Source organism: Candoia aspera, chromosome 3, assembly GCF_035149785.1.
Source record: "Candoia aspera isolate rCanAsp1 chromosome 3, rCanAsp1.hap2, whole genome shotgun sequence".
NCBI lineage: Eukaryota > Metazoa > Chordata > Lepidosauria > Squamata > Boidae > Candoia > Candoia aspera.
In genome coordinates, this window is record NC_086155.1 from 99700062 (window position 1) to 99725856 (window position 25795).

The window sequence follows — 25795 nt, forward strand, 5'->3', positions numbered from 1 at the left end:
TTAAGATAATTCCATTGTTTTCTAAATTTCAGAGTCTTCTACCATACACTTTCATTGTGCTTTAATGAAAGGGATGAATGACTTTTCCCAATCTAGCTTTTTTCCTTTCTTTAAGTCCATGTCTCTGCCACTCATTGCATAGCAGCCAATGTTATCACAAACAAGAACCTTTCATCACAGGAAAGCTGCTCTCCTAAAAGGTCATACTGTATATTCACTAAACACAATTTCATGGAAAAGAACTCAGATCTCTGACGCTTGCAGCTTCTTCTGATTCCTTCATCAAGGTCAATTTAAGTATGTGGGGGCCCAATGCAACATCAGGTTCAGAAGTCCCTTCATAACATTGGATTAATCCTGGATTAACGCTGCAGATGCATTCCTACAAAATGAGATGTTGGAACCTAAACTGAAAATTAAGGCTGTATCTAGAAGAAACAGATTGCATATAAATTCATCAAGCAACTAACACCTGCTTAGAAGAATGACCCCATCAGCCTGATCTACCTGTTGGCTAACACAAAGTTTCATTAGCTAATGGGCATGTGGCCCACTTGAAGACCCCATCAAACAATCTATCTGTTGGTTAATACAGAGGCAATGGGTGATTCTGTTTGCCTGAAAACCCATGGTTTTCATCAGTCCAAGGAAACACTAGGAAGGAAAGATTGATGGAGGCAGACAGCCATAACTTTTGTGCCTTTGCTCATTATAAGCCTGGATGAGCTGCTCTGCTCAGTGGTGTAGTATCTTTAAATTGGTAAGAGAAAAAGACTGGGCTAATAGGAACTCTTGTATTATTGCTGAATTAACTCAAAGTCCATGGAGCAATCATGTACATATACTGAGACTAACTGCTACTTTCCAAACTATCCCGCCCAGTTCTCTTCTCAGGTGACATGAAAAGAATTCTTAAAGAGACAGTACTTTCCTGGGATCCAAAGCAACTGCATAAACTGTGTTCCTTTAAACTAGCCTTAGCTTGCACTACATGCTACTATTTATTTCATTTTACTTCATTTGTCCCATCACTAATCTCGTGAAGTTTAAATTCTATTTTCCAGATTTCTTTCTCTTTTCTTTATATTATACAGCACACTTTTTAAAAGCCAAACTCACATAGTTGCTCCTTGGCTAAATATTCACTCTTCTCTGTCCTTTCATTAATGTTTAATTCTCCAGCACTTGGATCGTCATCCCTCTTAGTCACAAAGGTAGATTGGTATCCCTGGCATCCCTATTCACATGTATAGATTCTTCCTTCATGATTCTGAAGACTGAAGTAGATCTCTTATAATTCTAATACACAAAGAGTATAGGAAGGGCCCAGCTAACTTCTACTCCAACAGATTGCTGAGTGTAACAAGCACTTTCACCTCAGTGAAAAACTTATAGATGGATGGTGCAGAATAATACCTTGGTTATTCATGTTCAATCAGTGTTTTTTTCTTTACCTTCTAATTAAAAAAAAAAAAAATGTATCCACTTTCCATGAGGGATCTGTGTTGCCTCTGAAGCAGCCTTTGATTCAGTTCCCAGACCTCAACCTTGCAACAAATTGGCTGTTGCTTCTATTGATCAATGTTTTTGGCTGATTAATATGAATTCCATGAAAGCAATGTAATTCAGGTTTGCTGAGGGAATCTTTACCCTATAATTCACATTCACAAAGAGAAGAAACAGGGTTGCATTGTGGTGCCCCATCTCTTGAATTTTATATTAATTTGCTGGCCCCAGATTCAACAAAATCTGAATTTCACCTCCCCCCTACCCAACATATATACTGTATTAAGCAATAGATCTGTTGCAGTAATCTTCTTAATGCTAGTGGGCTTGAGATAGAGCCTCTGAACTCTTGCCTATTATTGCAGTGAGGAGCAGCTAGCCATCAATGATGATGATGATATTGTTGATGATGATAATAATAATAAACTTGCATACTGCGTGACTCTCAATGACTGTATAACAATAATACTCCATAATGACAATATCCATGTTCCTGCTTCAATAAAAATGTTCAGAGCTATATATGTATACAGATTTGTTACTACTATGACTTAATCTGTATAGAGGTAGTCCAATCTAAAATTTTGAGAACCCTGACGTAAGTGTCTCATTGTACACCAATTCCCTTCCAAGATTGGAAAGTGGCCTCAATTCCATGAAGACTTTTATGTGGCTTTGTCACTTGAAATACAAATAGTCCTCATTTAGCAACTATAATTGGGACTGGCAACTTGGCCATTAAGCACAGTGATCGCTAAGTGGAACTGTGACTGTGCTTATGATCTTACTTCAGCTTTCCTTTGCTTTACACACCTGAGAAGGTCATAAATGTGAGGATTGGTCATAAAGTTACTTCTTCATCACCACTGTAACTGTGAATATCCATTTATTAACACTGTATTGAATTTAAAATATAAACAGAAATACTTCATTAACATAAAAATAATATAATATAGTACTATTCAATGTTCTACTCATTTCAAAGGAAAAAAAGTAATTACTTTGTATATGTGAGCATGTTTGTGCTTGTGTAGATGTTTGTGTAGGTGTATATTTTTTATGCCACATTTTAAATAACTAAAGTATAATACCAAGTCTCCTAAGCCTACAAGACTACACTGTATATGTTTCATTTAAACCTATAAACATTATGGTGAGTTCTTGTATTTCTGCACTTACCTAAGCTATGAAAACCACTTGACTGTTTCTTTCAGCCACATGATATGTTGAACTCCTGCTCCTGCTCCTGCTCCTGCTCCTGCTCCTGCCCCTTAAGAGCAATATTATACCAGGATGCAAAATGTGGACTTTTTAAAATGCTTCTAGGGACTACAGTTGTTATTCTAACCATGGTAATAATGCAAATCACATAATCTTAATGTTGGAAGTTACTGGTGTTCGGTACTGAGTTTGGTAGATGGAACCTAATAAAAGCTTTTCAGACAGAAGGATGCCTAGCCATCCTCTGAATACAACCAATGAAGTTGAGCCCAACCACCCTCTGAGTAATTGGTTCTGCTGCCAAACCACTCATACAGGGAGGCTTTTCTTCTGATATTCAGTCGGGATAACTCTTCCGTTTTTATTTTAATATTTTATTTTTGTTATTGATTTACTGTACGAACACATAGAACGATAACCAAACAATGAGCAGACATATTAAAAAAGAAAAGAAAATACATGTTTATATGTATGTATGTATGTATGTATGTTTTTCTTCAGCAAAGGATCGTTACCTTGTCGTGGTGCTGGAGCTTGAGCACCTCAGTGATGCCATGAGCTAAACCGTGAAGGGCCACCCAAGACGGGAAGGTCATGACAGAGAGGTCAGACTAAATGAGATCCCTGGGGAAGGTAATGGCAACCCACCCCAGTATTCTTGCCGTGAAAACTAAATGGATCAGTACAACCAGGGATATGTCGGTATACCATCGGAAGATGAGACCCCCAGGTCGGAAGATGGTCAAAATGCTACTGGGGAGGAACAGAGGATGAGCTCAACTAGCCCCAGACGTGATGACGCAGCTAGCCCAAAGCTGAAAGGACGGCTAGCGGCTGATGGTGCTGATGGTGAACGGCGAATCCGATGTTCTAAGGATCAACGCACCATTGGAACCTGGAATGTAAGATCTATGAGCCAGGGCAAATTGGATGTGGTTATTGGTGAGATGTCAAGATTAAAGATAGACATTCTGGGCGTCAGTGAACTGAAATGGACTGGAATGGGCCACATCACATCAAATGACCACCAGATCTACTACTGCGGACAAGAGGACCACAGAAGAAATGGAGTAGCCTTCATAATTAATAGTAAAGTGGCTAAAGAAGTGCTTGGATACAATCCAAAAAATGATAGAATGATCTCAATTCGAATTCAGGGCAAGCCATCTAACATCACAGTGATCCAAATATACGGCCCAACCACAGATGCTGAAGAAGCTGAAGTAGAGCAGTTCTATGAGGATCTGCAGCACCTACTGAACAACACGCCTAAAAGGGATGTTATTTTCATCACAGGAGACTGGAATGCTAAGGTGGGCAGTCAAATGTCACCTGGAATTACAGGTAAGCATGGCCTGGGTGAACAAAACGAAGCAGGACATAGGCTGATAGAATTTTGCCAAGACAACTCAATGTGCATAACAAACACTCTCTTCCAATAACCTATGAGATGGCTTTATACATGGACTTCCCCAGATGGACAACACCTAGATCAGATTGACTACATCCTTTGCAGCCAAAGGTGGCGGACATCTATACAGTTGGTAAAAACAAGACCTGGAGCTGACTGTAGTTCAGATCATGAACTTCTTCTTGCACAATTTAGGATCAGACTAAAGAGATTAGGGAAGACCCACAGATCAGCTAGATATGAGTTCACTAATCTTCCTAAGGAATATGCACTGGAGGTGAAGAACAGATTTAAGGGACTGGACTTAGTAGATAGGGTCCCAGAAAAATTATGGACAGAAGTCCGCAACTTTGTTCAAGAGGCGGCAACAAAATACATCCCAAAGAAAGAGAAAACCAAGAAGGCAAAATGGCTGTCTGCTGAGACACTAGAAGTAGCCCAAGAAAGAAGGAAAGCAAAAGGCAACAGCGATAGGGGGAGATATGCCCAATTAAATGCAAAATTCCAGAGGTTAGCCAGAAGAGATAAGGAATTATTTTTAAACATGCACTGTGTGGAAGTGGAAGAAGACAATAGAATAGGAAGGACAAGAGACCTCTTCCAGAAAATTAGAAACATCGGAGGTAAATTCCAGGCAAAAATGGGTATGATCAAAAACAAAGATGGCAAGGACCTAACAGAAGAAGAAGAGATCAAGAAAAGGTGGCAAGAATATACGGAAGACCTGTATAGGAAGGATAACAATATTGGGGATAGCTTTGACAGTGTGGTCAGTGAGCTAGAGCCAGACATCCTGAAGAGTAAGGTTGAGTGGGCCTTAAGAAGCATCGCTAATAAGAAGGCAGCGGGAGATGATGTCATCCCAGCTGAACTGTTCAAAATCTTGCAAGATGATGCTGTCAAGGTAATGCATGCTATATGCCAGCAAATTTGGAAAACACAAGAATGGCCATCAGATTGGAAAAAATCAACTTATATCCCCATACCAAAAAAGGGAAACACTAAAGAATGTTCAAACTATTGAACAGTGGCACTCATTTCACATGCCAGTAAGGTAATGCTCAAGATCCTGCAAGGTAGACCTCAGCAACTCATGGAGCAAGAATTGCCAGATGTACAAGCTGGGTTTAGAAAAGGCAGAGGAACTAGGGACCAAATTGCCAATATCCGATGGATAATGGAAAAAGCCAGGGAGTTTCAGAAAAACATCTATTTCTGCTTTATTGACTATTCTAAAGCCTTTGACTGTGTGGAACATAACAAACTGTGGCAAGTTCTTAGTGGTATGGGGATACCAAGTCATCTTGTATGCCTCCTGAGGAGTCTGTATAATGACCAAGTAGCAAGAGTAAGAACAGACCACGGAACAATGGACTGGTTTAAGATTGGGAAAGGAGTACGGCAGGGCTGTATACTCTCACCCTACCTATTCAACTTGTACGCAGAACACATCATGCGACATGCTGGGCTTGAGGAATCCAAGGCTGGAGTTTAAATGGCTGGAAGAAACATTAACAATCTCAGATATGCAGATGATACCACTCTGATGGCTGAAAGCAAAGAGGAACTGAGGAGCCTTATGATGAAGGTGAAAGAAGAAAGTGCAAAAGCTGGCTTGCAGCTAAACCTCAAAAAAACCAAGATTATGGCAACCAGCTTGATTGAGAACTGGCAAATAGAGGGAGAAAATGTAGAAGCAGTGAAAGACTTTGTATTTCTAGGTGCAAAGATTACTGCAGATGCTGACTGCAGTCAGGAAATCAGAAGACGCTTAATCCTTGGGAGAAGAGCAATGACAAATCTTGATAAAATAGTTAAGAGCAGAGACATCACACTGACAACAAAGGTCCGCATAGTTAAAGCAATGGTGTTCCCCGTAGTAACATATCGCTGTGAGAGCTGGACCATAAGGAAGGCTGAGAGAAGGAAGATCGATGCTTTTGAACTGTGGTGTTGGAGGAAAATTCTGAGAGTGCCTTGGACTGCAAGAAGATCAAACCAGTCCATCCTCCAGGAAATAAAGTCAGACTGCTCACTTGAGGGAATGATATTAAAGGCAAAACTCAAATACTTTGGCCACATAATGAGAAGACAGGACACCCTGGAGAAGATGCTGATGCTAGGGAGAGTGGAGGGCAAAAGGAAGAGGGGCCGACTAAGGGCAAGGTGTATGGATGATATTCTGGAGGTGACGGATTCATCCCTGGGGGAGCTGGGGGTGTTGACAACCGACAGGAAGCTCTGTCGTGGGCTGGTCCATGAAGTCACGAAGAGTCGGAAGCGACTAAACAAATAAACAACAACAAATGTATGTTTTTATTGTAAACCACCCAGAGCCCCTCCTTTGTGGGGAGATGGGCGGTGATAAAATTTGATAAGAAAGAAAGAAAGAAAGAAAGAAAGAAAGAAAGAAAGAAAGAAAGAAAGAAAGAAAGAAAGAAAGAAAGAAAGAAAGAAAGAAAGAAAGAAAACGGTCAGGTCTTGGATATGAAATTAAACCTTGACCATTCAGAGTAATATTGTTTAGCCTGTCAATCACACCTATAGAAAGCCAGTTCATACATAGAAAGTAAACACTTGTTTCATCGAGGTTTTAAAACTCAAGTAAAAAAGCCTTTTCACTAGTGTAAAATCAGTTGTTTTTTTTTTAAGCTGTAGCCTACATATGATGAATCCCAAGCTTTGACTGGCCACTCATGCCACCATTTTGACATCACTGACTGCCTCTATGAACTCCCTTGAATTTATCAAAGTGTTGTACTCTATCCATAAATTCTGGTATCTATATTATTTTTCTATTAATCAGTATCCTGCTTTCTGAAATAAAAGAGAAAAGGACGTGATTTTCTTCCATAGGACATCCTTTCAGGTATTTGAAGAGTGGTATTGTCTCCCTGCTCAGTCACTTCCCCCCCCACCTCAAATGGGTGATTCAGAAGGACCTCTGTGCAGACCTATCACTTGATCATATAGCTTCCTTATAACAGAACTGTGGAAAACATGACATCAGTGCAACACTCAATTTCTATCCCTAAGAGAAAAAAAGCACAATATTGGTGAACAAGCGTGATTTGATAGCTACATATTCATAACACAGTGTATATAATGAAAGGTGTTCTCATTTTGCAGTAGGACTAATTTGAATTATTATCTGTTTTTCCTTATGGATTCTAAGAAACACATACAGCAGCATTTACAAGAACAGTGTAATGCTCTCATAAGTGCAGTATTAGAGTTCATTAACTATCCTATTTGTTATTGAAGGAATGCACTGAGAGCTTAGCTATTTGAATATCACACAACATATCTATTTATTTACTTTTGAGTGTTTCAGTGTGTGTTTTTTTTAATTTCTGACTATAGTGTAAACAAAGAGAAATTATCGTAAAATACTGTGTCATATACATTCATATTTTCTTTCTCTGTGTGTATGCACACACAAGCGCATGTATGTTTAGGGTACAAGTCTGGGCTGCAAACATCTGGATCCAGTAGATTACAGCAAACAGAAATGGAAAGCACTAACTCTTTGATAGCATCTTGTGTTCTCCTCGGTTGTGCAGCCCACATGAGGTAGCCGTGGTGTAGATCCATTCTTTATGAATAATAAAGTGAAATCCACTCATTTTAGGCCTTGAACAGCAAAGATTTGTGATTAGCAAGCTCTGTACAAGGATCTCTATGCTCCCACCCAAATATCCTTATCCAAGCATTCTGATATTCACATCATTTATCACTTTATTTCTATTACTTTGCTTCCAGTTTGGAAGAAGGCAGCAAGGACTTTATATTAAGCTGGTTTGTTCAAGGTACAACATTGAAAAAAATGAAGACTATTTCCTCATCAAGGTTATGGCTGTTGACCCTAGCAATTGGGAGTGTAGGAGTGATGCTGTATTAAACATGTGTCATAAAAGAACATGGTCTTGAATATACACTCCTACATTTAGTGTGATATTAAAGTGGTTAAAGTATTTCTTTTCTTAGGGTTTTTTAAAATTTCTTTTTACCAGGCTTATGTTTACGAAAGTAGTAACAATCCAGCAATTTGCAAATGTTTTTATATGCAGGTATAATTGCTTTTCCATTATATCTGTTGGCCAGAATTTGTGACTTTAATGGATGTTGAGATAAATTATTGCACTGTAAGGTAGAACAGCAGATGATTAAGGCATATTAAATCTGCAGTACATGTTTTTAATTAAAAAATAAATGAATGTTAAAGACAGGTAGTTTTTTAATAACAAAAAGGTAAAAAGAATTAAATATTGCAATGTTAATTATGACAGCCTGGGATATAAAGAACTAAGGAAAATGATAGCATGGAAGAAATGTTTAGGAGAACTCATAAGTGTCATGTTCACTGTTTCAATGTGCACTGTACATCGTAACGTTTCACATGCCATGGCGCTGATGCACATTTCTGTTTGGGAGGGAGCTGCTGTGAAACCTTGTGCCAAGCTCTGTATCTGTGTTCATTACAATGGAATGTGTTTGGGTTATGTTCTCTGTTCAAGGACTTTTCCCGCAGACCATCAGAAACTGTTAGGAGCACCTGGGATTGTGAGCCTGGGAAGATTCTATGGGGGGAGGGATTTCATTTGCACCGAGGGTTTTTAGTTTGCATTTGGCGCGCTTTTATCATTCTCAGCTTTCTCTGTGATCCTGCATACTATTCTTTAATAAATCAGATATCTTTGTGATCCTGCTCATGACTCTGATGGTGTTCTAGAATAGGCAATCATTACAATAAGGCTGTTTATAACAATGTAGCTAGCATAATAATGAAAGATTTTCTATATATATTATATTAAAATTGTCATATTTATAATATAATATACACACATGCACACAAACATATAGCATGGTGATCTATGGTAAATTGGAAATATATGTGGAAACATATTTAAAGGGTTCTCCAGATCATACTTAAAGGATATTCTGGGATATCTAATAATATTAGTAATAATTATTATAAACAGTTTTTGAAAAGTAGTCTATATTGTTCGTATAAACAAATTTTTGATTCTCAACTTCTTCTCAGCCAATATTTTTCATAATTCTGCTCTGAAGTATTTTTTAAAGAATATTTGCAGTTTCATGTCGATTTTCATGTGCACTTTTGTATTCCTTTTTTCTCTAATATCATTTTTTGCAAGCTGTTTATTTCTCTTAAACATCTTTCTTTTTTTTTTTACTATTCCCTGTGTACAAAGTTTGTGTACTATGTTTCCTAATATAGGCATTGGACAGTTTAATCAGAGAACTATACAACAAAATTAAAGAATTGAAAACAGAAGGAGATTCTAGCTTATTCACTGAAAACTGTATAATTGATGTTAAAATGCAAAATAAATCAGTGTTTGTTCATTCTTACTCTATGAGAAGAAATTGCTATAGACATTTTGAAACATTTACACTCTTTCATAGACCTGCCACTTCCAAAGGAAGTTGTAAGGCTTGAATAAAATGACATATTATATTTCAGAATATGAATAACATTTTTTTAGAATATTCTATAATGGATTTATTCTTTATTACATTTATGTAACTTCTAAATAAGTTGTTTCTATTTGCAGGCAACATTCAGATTAAACTCGTCATCTTGATCAATTATTATATTGATTTCAATGATGCTTTTCATGAATGATTTATTTGGAACGCTCCGTCACTATAAACAACAGTTCCAATTCTGAAATGCAGCATTAAAATAAAACAACAGAGGTGAATAACAACAACTATAACAAACTAACTAAACAGATTATGGGTTAAAGTTGCCTTTGGCATTTTTTCCCACACAAAATTCTGATTTCTTCTTATAGTAATGAGAAGCTGGTCATGCATGTTGAACTATACTATCATGTCGAAGTCAGCATACAATAGACCTAAGTTCATGTTCAAAGAAGCCCAGTTTTTATTAGTTCTAGAGAATCATATTGTGAATCTCATTTCATGTAGGAAATGTCCTATTCCTCACAATATGTTTGTGTTAATCTGCATTCCCCTGGTGGAGGCATAGTAACAATGATGATAAACAATAGATAGTTAGAAGCTCTGAAAGTCTAAAGAGAGAGGCCTTATACATGTTGTGCTAAGTGTAAACTTCTGGTAACAGTCATGATGATGTCATGACATGAATTAGTTTTCATTAGTGCAATGACATGACATGCTTGATGGCACTTGCCTTCCCCTCACCCTCTCTGAAAATATCCATGTTGCTAAGCACTCATGGTTTCGAGTTAAGGTTTTGTTTGAATTCAGCCACTGTAGTTTGCAACCCATTGTTGACAACTTAGCATGTACTATGCTAAGCATGCTAAACATGCTAGCAAATGAATATTTACTCAATAAAATGCAATTACCTAATATATGTTTAGTATAAAACAGTGTTTATTAATCTTGGCAACTTTAAGATGTCTGGCTGGCTGGGGAATTCTGGGAGTTGAAGTCCAGACATCTTAAAGTTGACAAGGCTGAGAAACATTGGTATAAAGTATTAACCAAGTGAATATTCCACAAAATAGGGCACACCTTGCTTCCATCTTGCAAGGCCTAGCTTGCTTCTTACCATTTACAACCATTAACTGAAGATTTGGTTCCACAAAGAAGCTTTGTGGGAGATATTGTAGCTATCACAGTGCAGTCTGCTACCTGTTCTCCAGAGCCAAGGACTGTTTTCTAGCCTCTTATGGTGCATACTGTCAACTGCATTCTGAAGCCTGCCTGGCCTAGCCCCTAAAGCTGGTAAAAGAACAAATCTGACTCCTTACTAACGTGAAATTACATATTCATTTTAATCCTAATTGGATTCTGAAGAAGCAGGATAAAAAGAATAGTAACGGTTTTGAACTTTGGTGTTGGAGAAGATTCCTGAAAATACTGTAGACATCCAAAAAAGCAAACAAATGGATCATCTAATAAATCAATCCAGATCTCTCACTCAAGGCATCAATGACCAAGCTCAAATTATCCTGCTTTGGACCCATTATTTGAAGACCTAGCTTTCTGGAGAAGGCTCAGATGTTGAGAAAGATAGAAGGAAAGGGAAGAAGAGGGTAACTAGCAGCAAGGTGGATAAACTCAGTTACAGTGGCAGTGGGTGCACCATTGGAAGATCATCATGGAGAAAATCTATCTACGTGATCCGTAAGAGTCGACACCAACTTGATGGCACATAATCAATCAAGTCAATCCTAAATATGAAACAGTTCCTTGAAATACAGAAGAGTGGCAAATCTGTACTTGCTTTATGTTTATCTATTAAGCCTTTTTCTGTAATATTTTTTATCATCTCTAACCTCCTGTCCTTAGTAGAAAAAATCTCCATCAATGTATTTTCTATAAAACTGTTATACCACTTATGAAATTCAGCAGAGGATTTGGGGATGCATGTTTGGTTCATGCAAAATACTGGCCAGGCAGTTAAGCTTTTCCAGTGACTTATAAAATCTCAAATAGCCAAAACTGAATGGCACAAACGGTGGTATTATAGCAAGGTCTGTGAAAGGAAAGTTTCCAGGGACACTCAAAGCTTTATAAATGTAGTTTTATAAAACTTCCTTCATATAATGTAATAACTGTTTCTCCTTAAGATATTTTTAAGGCCTTCATAATCCAAACTGTATCTGTTAAGAGAAAAAGAAATGGTGGTAGGGCAGATGCTGAAGGCTCTGAAATACTTGGGAATATTTTGTTTAGTGCTTAATGTATTTAATGCAGCAATGCTACATTCAACAGGCATTTTCTGGGAAAGAAGGATGCCAATTACTGTCACCAGGACAGGGTAAAATGTGGAAGTAAAAAAAGAAAAAGATATGTTGGCTGGCTTCTGATGTGGTACACTGAGGTTTAATGTTTAGTAGCATGAACTCATTGTGAGTATTTACATTTACGTTGTCCTCTGAGAATCTATGTGTTCTGGTTAATACAAGAATAAATAAGACCCAAAGTGGCATTTTAAAAGAGCCATGTTATCTGCAGCTGGACATTTGTGTTGCAAATATCTTGGAGAGGCATTGCTCAGGGTCTCATCTTTTGGGGAATTGTTAGAATTCCAAAGGTCTTCTTCTGTAGTGACATTGGTATTAGCTTTGCACAGTCAGATGCTCTGCTGTCCAAACCTTTAGCAATATAAACTGTAAATCCTAACCACATTGCCAAGGAATAAGCCCCTTTGAGGTGGAATAAGGGTCAAGGAAACTATATGAGGTGGAATAAGGGTCAAGGAAACTATATGTTGCAAGTATAGTATGTTGGGGAGCAGCTGGACAGGCAGATAAGAAACAGGATGCACATATATTATGTAGCAGCTAAATGAGCAAAGATAAGGAACAGGAAGACCACCAGACTCCCACCAGACCTGTTTTTAAACCCACCAGACCTGCTTTTAAACATATACCATATATCTTGAGGTTGTCACTTATTCTATGCTAAGCAATCACCCAGTAGGGGGGTATAAAAGTAGTAGGACCCCGAACCTTTGGGGTTCAGAATTTGAAGCTTGAGCTTGTCTGAACCTATGCGCATATTAAACTCTTTTCCTGAATGAAGACCTGAGCGTCCTAGTCTTCATTTCTACAACACCTTAACACACAGGGGGGACTACTTGTAAGTTATCATGCCTAGGCTTGCTCTGTAAATGTTTTGCAGTACTTTTTTGTCTGCATAGGTATTAATATGGACAGGAGAGGATGTTGTGAAAATTCATCAAGGACAGGGCAGAATTGGCCTTGCCTACCTATTCCTTATTTAAAATACAATTTTAGTTTGGCTGAATAAAGAAGCATTTAGAAAGAGAGAATTAAAAAAAAAAGCTTACCTCTCAGTGCATTTTCTCCTAAAGGTGTTGCTTTTTATAACTCTTAGAATGCTAGCTTGAATTCCTAGCCAATATTTTCTAATACCCTAAGCAGCTGCACACCAATCCATCCTAAATTTTATATACAGGCAATCTGAAAAGATGAGTTAGCAATAAGTGGTTATCTATCCTCATCTGAGCCAGGATGCTAAACTTTCCAATCTGTTTAACATATTGAATCTAAATATATTATAATATTTAGACATATTATTCTATTTATGGTACATGTCTGTCTCATGCTTTTGCATACCATTAAAACATTTATATAGTACACATATTTAAATCTCTATCATTTTCCTAAGCATGCAAGTGGGATTAATAGCTTTCTAATAATAGAGTCCAACAAATTTTATCTTCCATAATGAAGTCATTGTGTTTCTGCCAGTCTTTCCCAGTGGATGAACTTCTATAGGTTAGAAGGATCAAATCCCAACATTTCTGGAGGGTCTCAGGTTGGATAAAACAGAAGCACCCAATCAGGAATGGCCCCTCAGGCTAATTCCACCATGGAATGTAAACAGAGATAATTTCAACCCTCTTTGATTTGACTCCAGCTTCCCAGGAGCCATATGAAGGAAACACTAAAAGCTAATTAGTCTCTGATCTAAAACTCCCACAGAGCTACTTTAAAAAAAAAAAAAAAACAGGTTACTAGATCAGCCTTATTCTTAGGCAAAATGATGCAAATCCTTCAGGCAGTTGATGTTGCATGTCATGGAAAAATAGCAAATCTGGCCAATATAATATAGGTTGCCATTCAGCAGCTTTAATGAGGAATAAAGAGATGCAACTGATGTTTCCCTTCAGAAAACAAAATGTCATAGGTTGGCCCTGTGCTGTGAGATTGCTGACTCTCAAAGGATCATAATATCATAACGATTTGCATCAGATACCACTGGAAGATGGCTGATACCTCCCCTGTATTTCTCTGACAACTTGCTCAAACAACCAAAAAAATAAAATGTTCAGGACAGTAGGAATTACAATATTTAAAAATAACTTACAACATTGCAAAACACTGAAACAGGAAATGCCTTTTAGAAGGAAAGTTCATTAAGGATAATTTTATACAATATATTTTGCTGGAATTTCTCAGTTTAAAGATTTTATTATGATACTCCTCCCCCCCCCAAAAAAAAATCAGTGCTCTGTACTGGATTGCACTATTATTATTATTAGTTTAATGCCTGTATTTAAGTGTAGCCAAATAAAAAAAAATCCTATTAATATCCTATCTTTTTCTTCTTATAAATTGAAATGTTGAGTGGTAAAATAGCAAAATAGTAGATAAAAATAGGATTCTTGGAAATAATTTCTTTGAATGGCTACATAGAAAAAGAATTCAACAAGTACAACGTGTGAAGAGTTCAGAAATGATCTTATGAATCCTTTCAGGAAAGCAAGAATCAGAAAGACTGAATAATGTGGTTGTACTTCAAGAGACGCTAACTATTGAAAAGAATGATAATTAATCTGACAGGCAATATGTCTTAAGGTGAAAACAAATGTTAACAGTTATACTCAGGAGACATTAGAAGCTGTTTACAAGTAATGCGTAATGGCTGACGGTTTGAGAAAATCTTTGCCTTCCTGAATATAACACTTTACTGCTTCACAGAAACAGATAGTTCAAATGCCTTTGTTTAAATACACACACACACACACACAAACACAGAAGTTTGTGAAGCAGCTTTCCCAGTATGTACCTATCAGATGTGTTGCATTACAACCCCTATCATCCCCAGAGAGGATGGTACTCTAAATACTTAATTTATTGGGATAATTGACATATATATATATATATATATATATATATATATATATATACACACATACATACATACATACATACATACATACATACACATACATACATACACATACATACATACATACATACATACATTGAATTGAAAGTATTATTAATCCAGAGACAAATATATATAACAGGATATATTAAACTGGAAATAATACTAATACCAAGGATGATATTTGACAATTTGATTTATTACCAGAGCTCTGAGTGGTAATAATACGAATAATAAACATATATCCTCAAATTCCTTTTATTTATTAATAACTACCAGTTTCACAATAAAATAAATAGAGTAGCAATACTTTTCAATATTGTAATTTTCATTTTATTCTGTTTATTTATTCATTTAGAGGAAAACTAGAACCAATTTGTTGGGCAGATATTAAATTTCTGTGCCGTGCATGCAAAATTCATAAAATATGTATGCTTTGGAAAGGCACATTGAGGAGGAGAACAGAGCACTTTACTTGTAATATATGCAGCATTGATTTTTGTTCTTCAGATTTTTTTTCCTTTGGATGTATCAACCCTTCCTGAAAAACTGCATTTTTTATCAAAATTAACTTATATTTTCTCAAAAGCATACTGAAGGATCTCTTGAAGGGAAAATTCTACATTTGCATTAAATTTCACTGTAGATTAAATCTAATGACAACAGAGAATCCTCAAATTTCACCAAGATTACCCTTAAAGCAGATTTTCAAGCAAAACACTGATCAGGTTTTGAGATGGATGGAAGAAGCCTCCTCACGTATGTTTGGGTTCTGTTGCATATTATCATCTGCTGGTATAGCTGGAACTAGAGAAATGGGAGCAGTAATCAATGAAATACTAGGAAGAGTAGCAGGTAATACCTTCCACTTCACATTGTAGTTCTTAACTAAAATACGAAGAAACCACTTCAGAAGTATACACATTCCTTGGCATGCTTTGGACTAGTAGCAAGCAGATCAGTCTGTGCTTGGTCTCTGTTACCTTCAAACATTTTTATTCATGCATTTGTTCTGTCTTGTGATGAGGAAGAGGAGGAGGAGGAAGAGGAGGACAATTTGTTAGATCTATATCCTGTATTTTGTTCATGTGCATGTACATAGTACTCCCTCCTCCCATTTTCCCCCCATAACAACATCCCTATGAGGAAAATGGGATTGAGAGAGTGTGACTGGCCCAAAATCACTCCATGAGCTTCTGCCACTGAGGATGGGCTAGAATCTGTTTTTTTTCTGATGACAATCCAATGCTACAACCATTACATCACATTATTTCTCAAGCATCATGTTCATGTCCATCAGCATCACTACCACCACCACCACATAGGAATATAATATTCCTTTGAAAGTATTTTCTTTGAAAACACACTTTTATGAATGTATTTAATTTTGAATGTACAGCATTTCATCCAAGTATTCATGGAATTTGGAGAAGTCCAAAATCCAAACAGTATTGTGTTTTGATCTGAGCATTGCAGGACAAGCTGACTTATTTTGAAATACAGACCAAAGGAGCTCCTCTGGCATACCTACTTTGAGGATTTGTCCTTCTATAATTCCTTGCAAACTGTTTCTGAATGTGCCCTCCAACCAAGCTTGCCATTTGATTGGATAGAGCTGTTGTCTATAAAACACATATCCCCAAAGTCCATTTTTCTGTGGATCATGCACAACACTCTGGATTTTTGGCTATATAAGCAGCAGAAAAAACAAATGGAAATAGCTTCCTTTTATTGCACATTTATTTTCCCCCGTACACCTCCAGAGTTTTTCTGTAAACCGGGGAACCATAGCAAATGAGAAGACAAATAGGTTTGGGGCAAATTTTAGTGTAGGGAGGGTGGACACCTTGGGCTAATTTTAATTTCTGCAGATTTCTTTAATGAGAAACGTGCTGGAGTGGGGGGCAACCCTGTTAATTAACAAAGAATGATGAAAAATACGAAGGTGAGCTTTATGTAATATAGCCCAAAGCTAGCACTATGCAGGAGCAAAATAAAGTATTACATTATGAATTTGTCATAAAGAATAAAGTTTGAGTCATAATTAATGGTCATTGTTGGAACTGAAGTTCTTTTTTTTTCCTTTTATAATTGGCCAGCAACCTGTTGGAGATCATAACATTACATGTTTTAAATCCTGTTTTATGATTGAAAAGTATTAACTTTTCACATTAACTTCATGGAGTTCTTTAGAGATGTTTTAGTGAATGTCAAGGAAAGGACAAAAGCAAAATGGTGTTTATTGAGGTAGCATAGTATGAATTCCCCAATATTGTTATAAGTCTCCATGCTAATACATTAGAATATTAGCAGCCCTACAATAACCTACTGACCAAATACATCATGTCTGTATACAGGTAGTCCTTACTTAACAACCATTAATTTAGTGATGTTTTGGACTTACAATGGTGTCGCAAAACCCAACTTACAACCAGTCCTCATACTTATGACTGTCACAGCATCCACACTGTCACAGGATCACGATTTGGGTGCTTGGCAACCAGTTCACCTTTATGACCTTCACAGCATCCCGTGGTCATGTGATTGCAATTTTTGACCTTCCCAGCCAGCTTCTGGAGAGCAAATTCAACAGGGAACCATGTGATTCACTTAACAGTCATGTGGTTTACTTAATACCCACAGTGATTTGCTTAATGACCACTGCAAAAAAGGTCATAAAATTGGGTTGGATTTGCTTAATGTCTGCTTCACTTAGCAACAAAAATTCCAGTCCCAACTGTGGTCGTGCTGTTTTCCACTTTTGAGTTTCTTGTATTAGAATGTTATTTGTTTCCTCATAAGCTTTCACTTGTTTTTCCTCCATTCATTTTTCAACTGATTTTCATAAGAGACCTCCCTGCCTTTAAGTTCCATACTTTTCATACATTACCAGCCAACAATTGTAGATAGAGAAAAGGCAGAGGAGAGGGAGAGGAAGAGGGATTGAGAAAGAGGGAGGTCCTTTCCTTACCTTACCCACAAACAATTTTAAAAGCTCTGCTGAATACTGATTTAGCGTATGCATCAAATCTGGCCATATCCTGAAGAAAAACCTTAGAGCACCATATGCACAATGGGTCTAGTTGATGTATACGTCAATTGCAGTTGAAGATGAAGATGCCAAGGTAATATCTATTGTACATTTATTAAAAAGGGCTTTCACAAGAGGGGGTTGCTACTGAAAATGCCCTATTTTTCTTATGGTTAGCAAGCCTCATTGCTCTTGTTGGCAAGCAAAGGTGGTTCTTCAAGCTCAACATCAGAACTGTAAATAGGGCCCAGGAATGCACTGTCAACAGCTGCAACTGCCTCAATATGAATGCTGCATGAAACACCTACCAATACTCCTGTGGACACATTTTGAACTTTCTGAACTGTGTTTAAAGACTGTCCCAAGTAGAACATATTAAAGTAATCCAATTTGAAAGTTACTTCCTTTACAGTGTCATTTCCAAATAGGTGGTACAGTTGGTGTAATGATGAAAGGTATCAAAAGTACTCCTAGGCATTGTTGTCCTTAAGCTCTCTTGTTAGTGCTGAGGGCAGGAGAATTCCAAGACTGTATGCTTGGCTGCTCAAGTGGAATTCAACCTCATTTACAGATTGGTTACAAGCCTTCAACCAGTATACTTGATTCCCTATCCACAGTGGTACAATCTTCTCTGAATATAGTTCAGGTTGTCGGCCATAATCAGTCTTCAAAATGCTTCAAGACATTAAAGTCATTGGGAAGTAAGAGTGTCAGTCAATCTTCCTGATTCTTTTTTCTGTCTCTGCTTCCTCCCTCTCAGCCCATTACACCTAAGCAGCTGCTTTGGGAAATCAAATCCATAAAAGATAAAAAGAATAATATAATGTCAAACGCATACCTTTTTCAGGAGTCATCTGTGCTTTTGTATTTCTTCTGTGATGAACAAATGATGGAACAAAATGGACTGTTTGTTATATTTTCCAGTTAGTTAGAAGTTGTTAAGTGCTGAGAACCCTACTACCCTAAAAAGTTTATTAAACAAATCATAAATCCTCTATAAAGATTTTAATATGGCAGATATCTTCTTGATAATTCAACAAGCAACACCCTATAGCAAGCAGTCAGAGAAGAATATAGTTTCTGCTCCAGAACCACTGATGCCTCCTCAGGTTAGCTAAAGCTGGCTATGGGCTTAGACTCCTCTGGAAGAATCTCTCAGTCTGGTTTTAAAGTGTGATATTTGTTTTATATTGAGTTTGGGTTATAGCATTACAGGTCCTTTTTTTGAGGGAAGTTCATCTGGTGGGACAACAAAAAGGGGCCTTTTCTGTGGTGGCTCCCTCCCTGTGGAACATCATTCCCCTGGAGATTAGATTGTCCCCCACCTTGATACTTTTCTGAAAGGCCCTGAAGATGTGGTTCTGTCAGCGCGCCTGGGGACTCCAGGTTGAGACAGAGCTGATCAAGTGCCTAATTTGATTGTGTTTGTAGCCACCACAGTGGGTGGGAGGTCGGTGGGTTTTTTATATTGTGGATTTTAATTCTGTAAGCCACCTAGAGTCACTGTGTGTGAGTTGGGCGGCCTTATAAACCTATCATATAAATAAATAAATAAATAAATAAATAGTCTTTTTTTAATATAATAATTAAGAAAACAACTTCCTGAATGTTTGGTTTATTGATCTCGGAAAGTGTCCTTTATCATAAGTATTGCATATAGTACTTAGAAATGTTTGATTTATACTAATAAAAGTAAACGGCATAGTAAGAACATGTTGATGCGATTAAACTTAATGATCCATCTCATCACTGCTAATATCCAAACACATCATGAGTTAACTCTCATGTTTAGCAAAATCTCCATAATATGAACCAGCATTATATATCTGTCTTTTTCAATGTATTAGTATTTGAGATTACAGTATGATTTCCTTCAACCATGCTGGAGCTTGTTTTCAATAATCAGTAGTGTGTAATTTTCTTATGCTCTCTGGTTGCTATAAATTCAGGCATTTTATTCTAATCTATTATTTTGAGATCTTCAGCATAGGATCATTACCTTGTCATGGTGCTGGAGCTTGAGCACTTCAATGATGCCATGAGCTAAACCGTGAAGGGCCACCCAAGACGGGAAGGTCATGACAGAGAGGTCAGACTAAATGTGATCCCTGGGGAAGGTAATGGCAACCCAACCCAGTATTCTTGCCGTGAAAACTAAACGGATCAGTACAACCAGAGATATGTCAGTATACCATCGGAAGATGAGACCCCCAGGTTGGAAGATGGTCAAAATGCTACTGGGGAGGAACAGAGGATGAGTTCAACTAGCCCCAGATGTGATGATGCAGCTAGCTCAAAGATGAAAGGATGGCTAGTGGCCGACAGTGCTGGTGGTGAACGGCGAATCCGATGTTCTAAGGATCAACACACCATTGGAACTTGGAATGTAAGATCTATGAGCCAGGGCAAATAGGATGTGGTTATTGGTGAGATGTCAAGATTAAAGATAGACATTTTGGGCATCAGTGAACTGAAATGGACTGGAATAGGCCACTTCACATCAAATGACCACCAGATCTACTACTGTGGACAAGAGGACCACAGAAGAAATGGAGTAGCCTTCATAATTAATAGTAAAGTGGCTAAAGCAGTGCTGGGATACAATCCAAAAAAAGATAGAATGATCTCAATTCAAATTCAGGGCAAGCATCTAACATCACAGTGATCCAAATATATGCCCCAACCACAGATGCTGAAGAAGCTGAAGTAGAGCAGTTCTATGAGGATCTGCAGCACCTACTGGACAACATGCCTAAAAGAGATGTTATTTTCATCACGGGAGACTGGAATGATAAGGCGGGCAGTCAAATGACACCTGGAATTACAGATAAGCACGGCCTGGGAGAACAAAACAAAGCAGGACATAGGCTGATAGAATTTTGCCAAGACAATTCACTCTGCATAACAAACACTCTCTTCCAACAACCTAAGAGAGGGCTTTATACATGGACTTCACCAGATGGACAACACCGAAATCAGATTGACTACATCCTTTACAGCCAAAGGTGGTGGACATCTGTACAGTCGGTAAAAACAAGACCTGGAGCTGACTGTAGTTCAGATCACGAACTTCTTCTTGCACAATTTAGGATCAGACTAAAGAGATTAGGGAAACCCACAGATCAGCTAGATATGAGCTCACGAATATTCCTAAGGAATATGCAGTGGAGGTGAAGAATAGATTTAAGGGACTGGACTTAGTAGATAGGGTCCCGGAAGAACTCTGGACAGAAGTTCGCAGCACAGAGGTTAGCCAGAAGAGATAAGGAATTATTTTTAAACAAGCAATGTGTGGAAGTGGAAGAAGACAATAGAATAGAATAGGAAGGAGGTAAATTCCAGGCCAAAATGGGTATGATCAAAAACAAAGATGGCAAGGACCTAACAGAAGAAGAAGAGATCAAGAAAAGGTGGCAAGAATATACAGAAGACCTGTATATGAAGGATAACTGGCAAATAGAGGGAGAAAATGTAGAAGCAGTGAAAGACTTTGTATTCCTAGGTGTGGAGATTACTGCAGATGCTGACTACGGTCAGGAAATCAGAAGACGCTTAATTCTTGGGAGAAGAGCAATGACCAATCTCGATAAAATAGTTAAGAGCAGAGACATCACACTGACAACAAAGGTCCGCATAGTTAAAGCAATGGTGTTCCCCATAGTAACATATGGCTGCGAGAGCTGGACCATAAGGAAGGCTGAGAGAAGGAAGTTAGATGCTTTTGAACTGTGGTGTTGGAGGAAAATTCTGAGAGTGCCTTGGACTGCAAGAAGATCAAACCAGTCCATACTCCAGGAAATAAAGCCAGACTGCTCACTGGAGGGAATGATATTAAAGGCAAAACTGAAATACTTTGGTCACATAATGAGAAGACAGGACACCCTGGAGAAGATGCTGATTCTAGGGAGAGTGGAGGGCAAAAGGAAGAAGGGTCGACCAAGGGCAAGGTGTATGGATGATATTCTAGAGGTGACGGACTCGTCCCTGGGGGAGCTGGGGGTGTTGATGGCTGACAGGAAGCTCTGGCGTGGGCTGGTCCATGAAGTCACGAAGAGTCGTAAACGACTAAATGAATAAACACAAAGGTGAGGCAGAGGCACGGTAACCCAAAATAATGTGTGCATTATTTCCTAGAATGTTAATTTAAATGACCACCCTTAATTTTTTTTTTTAATATACAGTGTATACACACACACACACACAGAATAATGTTCAAGAGCTTAATTTTTATGTATGTATGCATGTAGGTATGTATGTATCAAACCAATAAATGTCATTATTATGTGATTACTGATATGCTCAGATTTTGCTGGTTGTTTGGGGAACAAATAAATTCCTTTAGAGTTCTGTTCTTGCTTTTTTTTTTCCTTCAGCAAATCTTGGCATTCCCCTGAAGATTCTCATCTTTGCCTCTTATCTGTTACTTTGAGTTCAGCCCTATAGACACTTATTATAGGAGTTAACTGCTATAAGGGGTGATATTGATATGTAATTCAACCCAATGATGAGATCAGAGATGTATACATTTTGCTTAGTGGCAGCTGTACTTTTCCATTATGGTGACTATAAAAAAGGGAATCAGAAAGGGTAGAAGGAATGTGAGGATGTTTATCTAAGATTTAAAGTAAGAGGAAAATTCATTCTTAAAACAGTTTCCTCTGCATAAAGTTTCTAAAATAATTATCCATAAATTCATGTAAAAATGTGGCTTTATTGCTAAAAAAAAGGGAGGAAGGTTAGAGAGGATCATTTGTACAGAATATCATTAGCTGGGCAGCTCTAGACATTCATTCTGATTCATTGCACTCAGCTATGCCCATAAAAAGAATGAAAAAATGGCCAGTGTGACTTCTCAGCATGGTAAATCAGATCTCAATAAAGTAACAATGTCATGTTCGACTATTCGCCAGTGGGACTATCCAAATGAATGGTCAATAGGTCTTATAAGAATAAAAAGGAAAAAAATAATAATAACTTGATATCTTTTAAAATTGCTGTCAGTTGCCCAATGTATGAGGAACATATTCTTTTTTAATTAGATGAATCACAAAATTGGCAGAGGGTCAGTTTTTCTAAGGTCCTGTACTGATCAGTCGAACCAGACATCGTAGGAGGAAGCTATATAGCAAAAAAAATCAGAAGGAGACTGGTAGCACCTTTTCCAACTAACACATTTTATTAAAAGGCATAAGATTTGTGAACTGCAGATCACTTCATCAGAAAGTGATGAAGTTTATGCCTTTTAATAAAATGTGTTAGTCATAAAAGGTGCTACCAGACTCCTCCTGATTCTTCAGTTGGACCAGGAGATTGTGCTGACAAAAAAAACAGTCTCTTATTAACATTCTGGTACTGAAATTCAGGCTTTGTCTTGGCAAAAGAAGTCTTGTCCCCACACCAAGAGCCTCCTTATCATTCATTCAATCTCCCTGAATAACATCACTGGAACCCTGCTGAACTAGGGTTCTGAGCTGGAATCTGAAAGCCTGGAGTTCAGTCTCGTGGTATGGTCTAGGATGGGTGATGGAGAGCTGCTCTGTTAGTTCGGCCACCTGTTTATTGGATGCAGGTTCCTCCTGAGTTTTTAAGGCGGCCAGGGAGGTGAGCTGTAGCTGGCTCCATGCTATGGTGTCAGCCTCATTTTGAGAGGGGGTGGTTCCTTTGGCCTTGAAGCAGGCAGTGGTGCACCCCCTCCTCAAGTTGGTCCCAATAATTTTAGACAACTGCCATATCGTTGGTATTCTGTAAAGGCTTGAAGACTTCCTTGTTCTCCCAGGCCTTGGGTTGAGATGGATAAGGTCCCTTGCTGGGTGTGTTTTTTCTTTGTGTCTGTACATAGTGAGCAGATCCTATCTTGGTTTGGTTTGTATTGGACTTTTATGGTAATATATCGTGAGCCCGCAGAGTCAATTGGAGTTGGGTGGCACCTACATTGAATCAATTAATTAAATAAATAATGGGGATGAAGCAAGCCCTTGCATAAATAGTATAACCCAGACAAGAGAGATGAAGCAAGTATTTACTGAACTTGCACTGTAAATATGAGTGCCTCTACTTGAGTGTAAAATAATAGAGTTAGTATTAAAAAAAAAAAAAAACATCCTGAGCCAGCACTATTTGCTGATCTCTTCCTTCCCTTTATCCATCACCCAGAAGAGAACAGCCTAACTTCTGGAGCCAGAACATTGTACCTAGCAACATAGGCAGGTCTTCTGAGGATAGGATATTCCCACTGACCAGGGATGTTTGGAGGATATGAATTCTGTCTCTCAGCCTCTCATAACCTACTAACCACATGGGCAGTAACATATAAAAAATTAGGGATTTCCCTTGTGCTCCCTTGTTATCTTTTACTCAGGCTGCTCTTGGTTTACAACATTGCTAATCTTAGCCTCTTCCTTCCTGACTTTGTTCCCTAGGCACATCTACACAGGAGCACTCTCTTCTGGAGTCTCCTCTTGCTACAATGTAGCTTGCTAAATGCTAGGCTTTACTGCTTACCACATGTTTTTTTTCTTGTATAAACTTTTTCTGTTAAGGTTACAAAATGTGCCTCACTAATTCTTGCTTAGGTCAGATTCCTGGTCTCCAAGAGAATACACACAGGAATATACTTTCCAATTGTTTCCTCCAGCAGGGTTATGGATCCAGAGGAGGAGGTGGTGGCCCACGAAAGGGCAATTCATCCTAAGCAGCTAAAGGGAAGATTAGAAAGGGAAAGCAGAAAGCTTCAACCATAGAGAAGCTGGAAGGGCCAGAATTTTCACTTTGGTATTTCATGATGAAAATGTTTCTGAAGTTCCAAGGGATTGCCTTTGTACTGGACAAAGAAAGACCCATGCTCCAGGGCAAAAGCAAAGAGACAACAAGCAACAAAAAAGCAGGAATTATATGCCTGATGAAGAATGAGTGACTCTATTCTTCTGCCTCTATGGAAAATAATCTCAGATGTACAGTATATCTTTAAAAATGCAGTTTCTAAATGATCCTTTTCAGCAAGCTATGCAAGAAGTAGCTGAGAAAGATAAAGGACCTGAATCTGCATATGAATGAGATGCATGGGGTAGCAAAGCAACTTGAAAGAGAATATATATCAATATAGCAGAAATGTTGATTGCCCTGCTCCTAAACCCCCTGCCAGAAAGCTGTAAGACTGTAGGACATGCACTAGCAACGAGAGACAAAATGGACCCTAGCTCTACTTACAACACTTTAATTTGCATAATTATGAGAGAAAAATCAAAATTCACTCCAGACTCGACTCAGCTTGCAAAGCCAAGCACAAAGGAAGATTGTACTTCACTTGCAATGGCTTTGGGAATTGGCAAGTCCCATGTCCTAAAGAGAGGCACCAAGAGAAACCAGGGGTGTGGGGGGAGGGGGAGGGGTGGAGCAAGACAGAAACATTCCAGTGCAGAGGAAGAAGTACTGCAAATAATATGAAAACAAAAGCAACAGAGAATAGACTCCAAGTCATGATTTTTTGAACCAAAGATGAAATAAGCATTGATTCTCAGGCAACCAACAACCTTATTAGGAAAAAGGAGAAGCCTGTGAATCTAGATTCTAAACACAGTCAACTATTTTTCCTGCATATGGAGAAGGGATCTTCTAAGTCTCTCATGCATGCTAGGTAAAGAAAAAGTTATTACTTTAACAGTAGAAGATGCCCTCAGTGTCCCAGATCTAGCCTCGTCCTTAGATTCCAGTTCCCTGTGCCCCAAATCCAGCCTGCTCTCAGCAAGAAATGGAGTTTAATAAAATTTAAAGGAAATCATTATTATGTGAAACAAAATTGAGAATTAATTATGAAGGGTACTCTCAAGAAAATTGATTTTTTGAAGTGGATTGCAAATTAATGCAACTGCATGACTTCATGGGGAGAAAAGTGTTTTCACTTCAGACACATTATGCAAAGACCTAGCTCTCTGGAGAAGTCTGTAAGGCTGGGAAGGTAGAAG